Below are 12,967 nucleotides of genomic sequence, written 5' to 3'. Positions count from 1 at the left end.
TAATACTGATAGAGTTTTGATGGAAATTTTTACTTTGTGTGTTTAGTTTGGGGATTCCTTTTAAATCCTTCCTACCAGCAATTTAGTTCTTCAAGGCTGTTTCTTTGAGATTAAGTGACAGGACTTCTACTACTCTTTTCTTCTTGGAATGCTTCTTGATATTCTTACATCAACCAGAGCATTTGTCTCTGTCGCAGATGAGAACAATGACCATAGTTAACAAGCCCAAATCTTCAAATTCTGAAAAGCCATCTTCAAGGCGGTCTGGCAAATCCAAGAAACCGAGTGCTAAAAAACTGATGTCACGCACCGCAAACTGGGGCCGGATACCAGCTGCAGAAGATTCAAGCCAAGTCTCTGTGGCCCAAGGATGTGGAGGTGCTCTTTATTGTAGATCATCTGAAAAATCTAAGCCTTTTGCCCAAAGAGATCTAAGTAAGTGTGCGCTTTATCCTGCCTCCATTTTCTTCAAAACAAAAGTAGAAAATGCAGTTCTTACTTGTTGCACTGATAGAGAATGGGACTACTGTGAATAAAGACTTCCAAAGCGATTCCCCTAAGGCAACTGAAGTGACCGATGTTACAGAAATTAATTTTGATATATTTGCAGTCGACAGAGAAATATGGGGAGCTTTTTGTAATGCACAGATTCATCCACGTCTTTTCCATTTTGCAAAGAAAAGTGTTTGATTGTTGCCTATTCACAGCTTCCGTTATTCACAGGTTTTTGAATGCTAACATTGCTCAGGAAAAGATCTGATATTTGTAGGGGTCCCGTCATTCCTAGTTATTTGTTTTTACATTGTCCTTGCATTTATTACCATATAATTTCAAGTCTAAGTTTGTGGTTTAAGTTATAATAAGGAAAAAAGCAGTAGTTGAGGTAATCAGGTTAAAGATTATAGATGGAGAGGAACTTGGCGTTAGATACTAAAAACAGAATGGCAGTTAGCCTTGCCTTAGAAAATTAAAATGGTTGACTAAACTTTTTCTTCCCAAAACATTGTGTTGACCAGCCAATTTGAATTTGGCGGTATTGAAGCTGTCTGCAGTAAGTTTTTCTGTTTTGGATTGTAGCTAGTTCCTCTGGGTGCTCCTGCAGAATAGTATTTTTACTATACCTATATATACTTTATATATTTACTATACCTATATATACCTAATACCTTTCTTAGAAACAAACAAACAAAATCTCTTTTTAAATATAACTTTCTTGCAGTCATTGATGATGGAATTGCTCCGCCACAAAGGATTCTTTTTCCACCTGAGAAGATACGTCTGGATTGGCAAGAAACACAAAGTGTTGGAGTCGGCCTGTACAACCTTGGCAACACATGTTTTCTTAATGCTACTCTACAGTGTTTGACCTACACCCCCCCACTTGCCAATTACATGCTTTCTCTTGAGCACAGCCGGTCATGTGAGTACTTTCTAACAGTACTTTTAAATCTGTTGGATAGCTCTGAAGGTGAAAGAACAGCAGTGATTCTGTGAGACAATCTTACTTGCCTGATTTTATCTGTAGAAGCTGGCTTTGAGCATTGTATCAGCAGTGGGCTCAGAATAGCATATGGAGTGCGTTTAATGCACCATGTGTGTTTTTGTTTGTTTGTTTGTTTTTGTTTTTAAAAGGATCTTTTCTTGCTTCATGGGAATAATGAAGTGCATTGGACAGTAATGCATTTAATGAACATTTGGCATTTGGGCTATTTGGGCTTCCTGCTGCTAGAAAGGCAATAAAATTTAGGATGTTGGCATCATAGCTCTTTAGTCTTCACAGCCTAGGTTCCATAATGCACTACAATAAATGGTCTGTTCGTTGTTGAACCAATTAAAAAAAAAACAACCAAAACCTAGAAAGCAAAATGAGCTGTTATGAACATGACTAGATTTTTTTGTGGGACTGTATTAAAATCTAGACTGATTTTGTCCTAAATAAAATGTTGTACTATAAACTACATGTTGTACTAAACGGGTATGCTTTTTAGGCTGGTATCTTTGTATTGATACCTAGAAATTTAACTGTTTTCTTCCTGTATATAGAAATTGTTTCAGTTAAGAATCCTGTTGAAAAAAGGAGGGCAGAAGTACTATTACATACATTACTTTAATTTTTCCTTTCTCCCAAAGGACTCGTAGCTCTGTATGATGAAGCTCACCTGACAGCACTGTGCTGAAAATAACCCACATTCTCTTAATGCTGTATCATCAATGTCAAATATTCTGTCCTCATATATTTTGCAGCCTGTGGAGTTGACATTCCTGTCAGCCTTTACAAACGTGACTTTGCAGTAGTCTGTTAGATTTCTCATCACAAAATGCACTTGAATACAGGCTTAATGGCTATTTTTATTCTAGAATGTTGTGCGAAATGAAATGTTAGGAGACTGTTGGGACATTGGCATCCTGGGAGAATAGAATGTAGCAAGGAGAGTGGACATTGTATCTGTAGTTTAAATGTTACTTATATGTTTGTTTGTAGTTATGTGTATTTCGCTAGACTGGGATGCTTTCTTCTTTCACTCTTCAGGTCGTGAACAAGATTTTTGCATGATGTGCACGATGGAGACTCACATTAACCAGGCTCCTGCGTTGCACTGTTGATGCCATCGAGCCTACGCGTGTTATCAGTAATCTCAGTCGTAAGTGGCTTCGGATGTGTTTCTTTTTCGCTATCTTGTGATCTTCAAATAATTATTTGATGTGTATAAATGGTTTTAACACTCTAAAGAAGAGCGATTTTAGAAAGACGAGAATTATTTCATTTTTAAATGAGGTAAATACTGTCATCTTCTTATTTAGGAATAGGACAACATTTCCGTTTGGGCAGTCAAGAAGACGCACACGAGTTCTTGCGCTATACTGTTGATGCTATGCAGGAAGCGTGCTTGAACGGAAGCACCAAGTAAGCATAAACAAATTCACTTTGGTACGTTCTCTAGCACCTTCTAGTCCTTTATTTACTATCAAAAATGATCTCTAGCACCTTTTAGTCCTTTATTTACTCTCAAAAATGAAAGTCTACGTCATCCTTGGTTTTCATAAAACTCTTGGAAGAGTTAACTGTGTGCCTTAAATCTTCTGAGGTCTGATTATAATTTATTTCCAGATTGGACAGATCTTCTCAAGCTACCACCATCATTCATCAAATATTTGGAGGATTTCTAAGATCAAGAGGTACTTTTAAAAATATTGCTGTCCTTAGAACTGATCTGTGTCTTTTGTCGGTAGTAAAGCAGTCTGTAGTTTGTCTAAAGTAGTATCTATCAACGACTTGAATTTGGACAGTTAGTCTCCTTCACATATTGTGAAGCATTTCTATTTTGCTTCCAGTGAAGTGCTTGAATTGCAAAGCAGTTTCGGATACGTATGAGGCATTTCTTGATATCACTTTGGATATAAAGGTAAGATGTTTTGTAAATATAATTCATGATGTTTAAGTACATGTATAACTTTCTAAATTAAACTTGTTTAACTTAAAAACCAAACCACATACAATGTTAAAATATAAGAGCTTGGTGGTGGTTAGAAAGTGGATTGGACTTTGTCCCTTCTGTGGAACCCCATGTAAATAGTCTCCACATTTGCATTGGGTTTAAGCTGAAAGAATTTTACGTCTGCACAAATTATGATACTGTCATACTTCTTGGTTGTTCTACCTCAATATACATCTAATTGTTAGACTGCGGGATTTGTTCCCAGTATTGATGACAAAGCACACTATAGATGCTGTCTACGTTACTGGAAAATGATTGGCTTCAACGTAAAATGACTTCCAGGTGAGGTAAATGCTGAGCATGCTCTTTCTGCCTCCTTCTTCACAGCGCTCATAGTAGATCGCTTAAGTATGTATTAGTCAGATTCTCTTATAAAGTACCAGCGCGTCTCTGGAATTTTGAATTTACAGTGACTTTACGCTCTTCTTTCTCGCTCCTCTAGGCGGTTTCATCTGTTACCAGAGCTCTAGAACTATTTGTGAAACCTGAAGAGCTGGATGGAGAGAATTGCTATAAATGTAGCGAGTAAGATTATTACTAATTATGTCTTAATCCTAGCTATTAGTTTTATGTATTGCATGACTTAGAGCATAAGTTATCCTTTAACTTCCTTTAGAAATAAGGAGACGCAGCTTGGTTGCTTGTTGTTGTTGTTGTTGCTTCATTTTGTAGTAGTGGTGAGCTGAAGCAAGGAGCTATGGAGAATGATTTGGAGTGGAAGGCAGCAGCAGGTTCCTGAAGGTCCTAGCGTTCACTGTGAAACAAAGTTAGATTGAGTCTCAGGGACATTCCTGAGCTGGCTCTGTGGTAATTAATGTTAGCAGCCTGTGCTGGCTCCCTAAACAGCGTCTTGCACAGCTCTTGAACTGTGAAAGCTGTCGATGTGGACTCGTGTCTGAAATGAGCTCCCTTAAGCCTAACCCGTGCACAGGGAAAGCCTATTGAGTTCAGGCGCTCTCTGTGCTGATCAATATGTAAGATGTTTCTACGTATGTGAGAAACAATTGAACATTTGTATAAGATGGTTTGGCAAACCAAGTTGTTAGTCAAACATCCACTCAGAAAAGCACAGAGTGCCCGGCTCAGTTCTGTAGGATTCCTGCCTGACCCCTCTAAATGAAAAATGCAGTATCCACTTCTTGTTGTTGGAAACTACGGAAATTAGGGTGTTGAATCAAGAGCGTCCAATAGGTTATTAAAGCAATTTAATCCCAGGTTCGTCTTAGCCTGCGGATCCTAGAAAGCAACATGCAGTGTATTGAGGATTCTCATAACTGATGTGTGAGGAAGAGAAAGAACTGTAATAGCACCCCTCACATCTGAATTGCATGGTCCTTCGTTAATGTGCTCTTTGAGGTGTGATCGGTTCAGTCACACATAAAGCCAGACTTTTCCGTCTTTTTGTGAGTTTAAAAGGAAAGGCCTTGCACATGTACAGTACTTTTTCCATTGCTGATAAACTTTTATTAGTCTTATATATAACTCATTTTTAATATTTTTTTATATATTTTATAACTCTTATTTCTTTAAGTTTTATGGAATTGACATTTTCTTTTATTTTTCTACCACAAATTCTTCCAATAAAGAGGACTGCCTCTAAACTCTGGATCTACTTACAAGTTTTGTGGAATTTTATAAAACACTTGGATTTTTGTTTCTTTTGAGGGGGAAGTCTTTCTTGTTCATAGGCATTCCCTAGGGGTTTGGAATTCCCTGGCTTGTATTTTGACATCAGAATTGAAAAAGAGATACTTTCATTCTTTCTATTTATTAGCTCTCAGCAGTACTTTTCTTGATGTAAACCGACCAGTTCCAGTTGTTCTCTGGGCTAGTGGTTAAATTTTACTGCTTACACTGTAGGTCCTACCTTTGAGCGGGCAATATATCAAACTTAATTTTAACTCTTTTGTTTCAAAGGATGGCAGATGGTTTCAGCATCTTTCCAGACAACCTCAGTACATGAAGACTTACTACTGTTAAATGTCTCCCTCCTGTAGAATGACTGTGTGCTTCTGTTGTCTTTTTGATGTTGATAGACGATCTGTTTTGGAGATTATTTGCAGTTTCTAGACCTGGGGACCAAGGCTCTCTTGTTCCACTTTCCGTATTTGTATTTCCCTTGAAAGCTGAAAGAATGTATCCAGGATTTGAGTTCAAATAGCCACTTTTGTATACCAAGAAATGGTACCTTGCCTTACAACCTGGTAATAACGCTTTCGTGAGAGATTCCTGTTCCCGCTATGCTCTGAGTTGTTGGGAAAACTTACCTTCTCCTCTGTATTAACAAACGTGACATGCAGTGCATGGGTTTATGAAAAGAAAAAAACAAACATATTATGCAAGTAAATATCATTCAAATAGCATAAGCATGCGTGAGACATTAAAACGAGTTTGTTTTGGGGGCGACAAAGAAGATGCTTTCAAACACTTGTCTCTGTTTGTTTTTAAGGTGTAAAAAGATGGTTCCTGCATCCAAGAGATTTACCATACACCGTTCTTCCAACGTTCTCACAATATCACTGAAAAGATTTGCAGATTTCACAGGTGGAAAGATCAACAAGGTATATTTACCGCTGTAATGCAACTTTATCATCATGTAATGGGACATCCCCCAAAGCTGAAAGTTGTTAATATTTTCAGACAATAATTGTAGACTAACGACTATGGCTTATTCTTTCTCTTAATATCGGTAAAGTTCCTGCTTGACAAGAAGCATACACTTTCCTCTGACAAGGCTAATTCATCAGAAAACAGTTCTCTGCAACTTCTAGTATTAAACGTTGTTTATGGGAAGACTTCTGTTTAGTGAATCAAGAAATACATTCACATAATTCCAGTCTGTGTTTTTTGGAAGTGTTTTTCTCTGGCTAGTCCAGGAAGTACTCTGGGATAATTTTTCTATCTTCTTGGTCTCTCTTTAGGAGGTTAAATATCCTGAGTATTTGGACCTTCGAGCCTACATGTCTCAATCAAGTGGAGAACCACTCCTCTACACCTTATATGCGGTGCTGGTGCATCATGGTGTCAACTGTCGCTCAGGACACTATGTATGCTCCATAAAGGTAGAAGTCAACATCATTTCTAACAGGGTAAAGGTTGTGCTGGCAAACCAGTTAAAGTGTTACTAGTAGTACTGTTTCTAGGGAAAAAGATTTCCTTATATGTTTATTTGACACGTGTGTATTTTGTTCCTATCTGTGATTTGACTGGAAAACATGCAATTCATCTAAAGATATCGTTGTCTTCATTTGCAGGCTGGTAATGGACTTTGGTACCAAATGAATGATGCAAAAGTAGTCCGTACTGACATTAAAAGAGTTCTTGGTCAGCAAGCTTACTTACTTTTTTATATCAGGTAATAACAACTATTAAAATGTGTTCAGAAGAGATTTACTCTCCTGTTATTGATATTTTTCTTTTTTGCAAGTGTTTTTCCTTTCTGTCCCAGGAAAAGATTATTATTTATCTAATTCAGTTCTGTCTAACCTGAAATTCTCTGTGTCATTTGTTATCTTTTGTTGCTTGGCCTTAAACTGCAGCAAAATTGTGTAAATTGCTCTATATGTGTTATCTGTAGCTGGCTAATTTAGACAAGGAGAGAAATGAAGGTCATCTGTGGCGTAAGAATGAATTATTGCTCTGAAAGTGATAGTCATAGTAGGAAGACTGTTACCTACTTTTCAGTTTGTAGTCTTGGCTAAGTCTTCTGTAGAGAAGGCTTCCATAGCGTATGAACTGTTCCTATAAAATTACAGGATGGGATTTAATCCAGGAGTAGGCTGAAAGAAAAACTAAACTAAGATCACTGCTCTTTTCTGAAGGCGCTATGATTTGACACTCGGAGAACGTGCTTTTTACTTACCAGCACCATCTTATCCCTGTTCATTCCCCCCTGGTCAGCGGGGGGCTAAGAGTAAGCAGGCTGGATTTATGGGACCCCGACTTCCTCCTCATATGATTAAGGTAATTTAGGGAAGCGGGAGGGCAGATAATGGCACCAAACGGATAGTGGGTTTGGGGTTTGGTGTGGGGTTTTTTGTTTGGTTTTCGGCATCTTAGTTTTGTTTTCCTTCCCACGCTGCAGCTTTCTTCACAGCCCTCATGCTACAGCCAGAGTCATTCAAACAGTGGTTACTGCTAAATTGCGCAGCCATGCGACTCCATCACTTTAGACCTCCTAGACAGCTTTGTAAAGCACAGAGAGCTACGCTCTTTGACAATTTAAGTAGAGTGGACTAATCCTCGAATCGTTTAAAAGAGGACTTGTTTTTCCTATCGACGTCACTTTGGCTGAGACAAGGAAACCAAATTGTCTTATTCCTGAGCACCAGAACAATTATTGCAGGCTTTTCGGGATATGTTTCAAGGGGAAACTAAATATATTTGGGAATAGCTTTAGGTAATGTTGTTTGGATGGTTTTCAAAAATGATGTTAATTTGATACCAATCTGCAGTAAACCAAAAGCAGGAATTAAATACACTTATTGGACTTGCATTTCTCTTTAAAGGGCAGTGTTTTTTTCTTTTTAGGTGTTAAGAGCATTTGTAGAAATACTTAGTAGGAGAATTTCATGTTTAAAAATGTTAAATGCAGTGTTTGCATTAATCCATCTTGCAATTTCTTCTTTTTAAATCCAGAATTCAAGTCGTTTAAATGGAAATGGATCCATAAAAGAGGATGCAAATACCACTGGTGTCACCCTAAAAAGGCCATCTTCAGCACCACCAATGGCCTGTGTTCAAAAACAGACGATTACCAGGCCTTCAATTACTGATACGTCAAAAAAACAGAAGATCACCATCAGGATTCACAATAAATTGCCTGCTCGTCAGACTGTGTCACAGCCTGACTTTCTTATCAGTGCTGTGGAGGATGTAGATCTCTACAAGGCTCTTCCTTCATCCACAATTACAAATTCGGTAAAGCAAATGAAGCAAATACAAAAAAAAAAAAAAAAAAGAGTTTCTGCTGAAATTTTTGTGGAGCCAACAGGGAATGGAAATCCTAAACTCAGCTCTGATAACACAGTCCCTTACGGTGCAGAATCTTCAGGAAAATCTGAGGAGGAGTCAAAGGGCTTATTTAAAAGGAATTGCAATGCAATGTCCTCTAATGGAATTTTGGTTGGAAAGGTAGTCCGTACATTGCAGAATTCCCATCCTTCCTGTCAGAATGCTGATGAAGGAAGATCCCAGCATGAGCTGCCAAAAACTGATTCCCTGAATGGTGCTATTAATTTAGTTAATGAATCTAAAGAAAACGGACTGAAACTTGATGATTCCACTTGCCGAGTTGAACCTGTTAAACCTTCTGAGATGTTCTTTTCTAAAGCAAATGGATTGCTTAAAACATACAACCGAAAGCAGTCTTGCTTAGCATTTAATGTAGAAATTCTGACAAGACTAGTCCTCAGTACTACTACAAATAGTATTTTTTCTGTCTGCTGACTTGTGCGTTTTAATTGCAGATACCTGGAGCTATGCCTCCAGTCCCTGGAGAAGTCATCATGGAATCCCTCACAGCCAGCCAGTTGAACAGCTTGTCAGAGGAAATAAGGTAAAATGAGCACAGTCTGATTAAGACAAGATTTTATGGAAGTTCATTGCGGTTTTATCTGTCTACTAATACTATTTAATGGAAGGATTTAAATCAGTAGAATTCCGTCCTGTATGTCCAGTGTTACGAACAGAACTAATGATCAGCACTGTGCATATCACTCTGATGCAGGTTGGTGCCTGACGGAGAACTTCTGTTTCTTCATAGGATGTTTTTCCATTTTTCTCCATTGTCTGGAGAAACATTGGCTGTTCCCCCGTCGCCCCCACCCCTTTGTTCTCAGAGCAGCAGGTGGAGGGAGACAGGAACGTGTTTTCATTTTGTGCAGTGTCCCGGGACCTCCGAAATCTACTGAGAATGATGAATACCTTGAACAGTACCAATGTGATGACCGTGGAGACAAGGAGAAACCAAGAAGATCAAAAGAACATGAACTGATTTCAAAAGAAAATGTTTTCTACATCAAAGAGTCTTCTGAGACTGGTGAGAAATTGCGGCAAACTTCCTCTCTAAAGTCTGACACTGAATGTAGTTCTAAAAACCTTTCCTCCTTAGCTATTACAGATAGATGCCAAGATACAAAGGATGAAACCAAAAAAACTGACAAAGAGCATTGCCAAAGAAAGAGGGAACATTCTCCTACTGAAGAGAAGGACAGTCAAACAGAAGCGAACAGATGTCCATTCCAGCAAGAGAAGGTGCTCTCGGAGTGTGGAAGTTGTTAAGCAAAAGCGTCACAAGCAGGAGTATTGTGAGGGAAGCAGGTACAGATCTTTCCACAGTGAAAGAAACAGCCCTGATAATGGCAGAAGACCAGTAAAATATTCAAAGTACAGATCTCGAAGCAGAGGAAGATCAGAACAAGATAGCAATAGATATGACCATTGCAAAGGGGAAGGAAGTTGGAGCAGAGAAAGATACTATCAAGATGAACCACGGAGATGGGAAAAACGTCGATATTACAAGGATTACTATTCACCTCATGCAGCAGGAGACAGTAGAGAGAGAAAGTTCTGTGATGGTGATAAAGGCTTTGACAAATTGACTCAAACTTCCTCCAGCAGGTCACATAAGCGTTATCATCACAAAAGCAGATGGCCTCACGGTTCCCTCTTGAGAGAGGAAGATGTACATGACTTTAGCACACCCAGAGCAGACTCACATCGTTGCTCAGTACCTCAGCAACACTTCTGGAAAACATTCGTGTGAGAGACATGCACTTCCACCTGTGTCAGCTCATTTGGAGAACTGTCGCCAGAAAAAGGCAAAAGAAGGAAACAGAAAAAGACAATATACTCGTGCAGAAGGTAGTGGAAGTGAAATAGAAAGGAAACACAGAAAGATAGAAAAGGAGCTTTTAGGTGGTGAAAACATGAAAAAGTATAAGAAGTTCTAGAAGAAAAAGAAGTCTAAAGATAAACACGGAGAGAAGGATTCCAAGTAAGCAGGGATTCCAGCATAATCAGCATTTTTTTTCCTAATTCTTTTCTGGGTGCTTCTCATGTTTTGTTTTTTTTTTTTTTTTCATAGTTTCTAAGTTATTTAGATAGCATAATCTGGCTGGGGATCACGACTGGGGATCATTAGGTCGATCAGTGAAGATAGGAAAGATATTGCTGAATTGTGTCAGAGCACTAGCTTTGGACCACGTAGTTTGAATCACATCTGCACACCATTCTGGATTAGGTTAAAACATTTTTTTTGTTACTTGCACATATTCCCGAGCTAGCCATTGTTAATGATCTGTGTACCAAGCAGGACCTATGGTCCTTCAATCTGAGGGCTTAAGTTTGCTGCATCTGAAGGAAGTTACATGTGCACAAAGTACCACAAAATAGCTGACATGCTGCAAACAATACCTTTCTCTCCCACACTTAAGGTGTTTATAAACATTGATAAGATCCCCTCTCAGTCTTCTTTTCTCAAGGCTGAACAGAAAAGACAAAGCTCACAAAATAGCTGACATGCGGCAAATCATCCCCTGTGGTAAAATAAATAAGTTTCATATGTGCAGCAAGTGCCACATCTTTTTTTCTCTTTTTAACTCGCACGTTTCTTTCAGACTTTATGATTTGTATTTCTCTGCGCTCCACTTTGACAATGCCAATCGCAAGCGTAACAAAAAGAAGAAAAAGGAGAAACATCAGGAAAGTGAAAGGCTTCTTGGAATACTTAGATCCTCGTTTCCAGAAGAAAACCCGGGAGAAGAAGGAAGAATCCCATCCTCCAGATGGCTCTTTATGAGAGCAATGCAGAAGTGAGGGCAGTAAACAGCCTTACAAAGAAGGGAAGCCTTCCAGTGCAGGTGAAAGCAAGAAATGCAGCTCCATCGCATCCAGCGAGTATATTAAAGGTAAGCGGCTGCAGCATGTTTCTGGGATTCCTTTTAGGTTAATGCAGAGATTATTTAAAACAGTCTTTAAATGCTTGATGACTGAAAGGTCTGCTGGATATTAAAGTATGTTTTGAAGAATATGTTTCAAATGTTGTTTTTTCAGCTATGTGGGGAGAACAGATACAGTGGTTATGAATATTTTGGCTATTATTCAGAACAGCATGTGGAGGGATATGTAAAATATGTAAGATGTAAAAATATAGAATATGTAAAAATCCTGCTATTTTTCTACAGTTTGTGGATTTTTTTTTGCCTTTTTCTTTTTTTCCCTACTGTTATAGGTTTAAGAATATAGAGAAATGCGCTGATGGAAGCCATGTAAAGAGTCTCCAAATCTGCATTGGGTTTAAGCTGAAAGAATTTTACGTCTGCACAAATTATGATACTGTCATACTTCTTGGTTGTTCTACCTCAATATACATCTAATTGTTAGACTGCGGGATTTGTTCCCAGTATTGATGACAAAGCACACTATAGATGCCTGTCTACGTTACTGGAAAATGATTGGCTTCAACGTAAAATGACTTCCAGGTGAGGTAAATGCTGAGCATGCTCTTTCTGCCTCCTTCTTCACAGCGCTCATAGTAGATCGCTTAAGTATGTATTAGTCAGATTCTCTTATAAAGTACCAGTGCGTCTCTGGAATTTTGAATTTACAGTGACTTTACGCTCTTCTTTCTCGCTCCTCTAGGCGGTTTCATCTGTTACCAGAGCTCTAGAACTATTTGTGAAACCTGAAGAGCTGGATGGAGAGAATTGCTATAAATGTAGCGAGTAAGATTATTACTAATTATGTCTTAATCCTAGCTATTAGTTTTATGTATTGCATGACTTAGAGCATAAGTTATCCTTTAACTTCCTTTAGAAATAAGGAGACGCAGCTTGGTTGTTGTTGTTGTTGTTGTTGCTTCATTTTGTTTAAACAACTGGTGCACTGAAAGAATCCCAAACTTGAAAATGTTACATCTGTTTTGGAAATCTGAGAAGAGTGGCTATTAGCTGATATTGGACTTTTCTCGTAGCATTGTCTGCACCATGGCTTACCAAGCTTCCTAGGTGTGTAGCTGCATGCTGAAATATTCATATTGGCAGAAGTGAAAAGACATGCCCAGTAAGTAGTGGTGAGCTGAAGCAAGGAGCTATGGAGAATGATTTGGAGTGGAAGGCAGCAGCAGGTTCCCTGAAGGTCCTAGCGTTCACTGTGAAACAAAGTTAGATTGAGTCTCAGGGAATGTGAGCTGGCTCTGTGGTAATTAATGTTAGCAGCCTGTGCTGGCTCCCTAAACAGCGTCTTGCACAGCTCTTGAACTGTGAAAGCTGTCGATGTGGACTCGTGTCTGAAATGAGCTCCCTTAAGCCTAACCCGTGCACAGGAAAGCCTATTGAGTTCAGGCGCTCTCTGTGCTGATCAATATGTAAGAAGTTTCTACGTTTGTGAGAAACAATTGAACATTTGCTATAAGATGGTTTGGCAAACCAAGTTGTTAGTCAAACATCCACTCAGAAAAGCACAGAGTG

At 38.7% G+C, this 12,967-nt stretch overlaps 1 pseudogene; it reads left to right on the top strand.

The window, feature by feature from the left end:
• Window positions 1-206: 206 nt before the first annotated feature.
• LOC118261475 (ubiquitin carboxyl-terminal hydrolase 42-like) lies at window positions 207-11,651 on the top strand (annotated as a pseudogene).
• The last annotated feature ends 1,316 nt before the right edge of the window (window positions 11,652-12,967 follow it).

This window comes from Cygnus atratus, unplaced genomic scaffold, assembly GCF_013377495.2.
Source record: "Cygnus atratus isolate AKBS03 ecotype Queensland, Australia unplaced genomic scaffold, CAtr_DNAZoo_HiC_assembly HiC_scaffold_42, whole genome shotgun sequence".
NCBI classification, from domain to species: Eukaryota; Metazoa; Chordata; class Aves; order Anseriformes; family Anatidae; genus Cygnus; species Cygnus atratus.
This window is presented reverse-complemented; position numbering and strand designations above follow the sequence as displayed.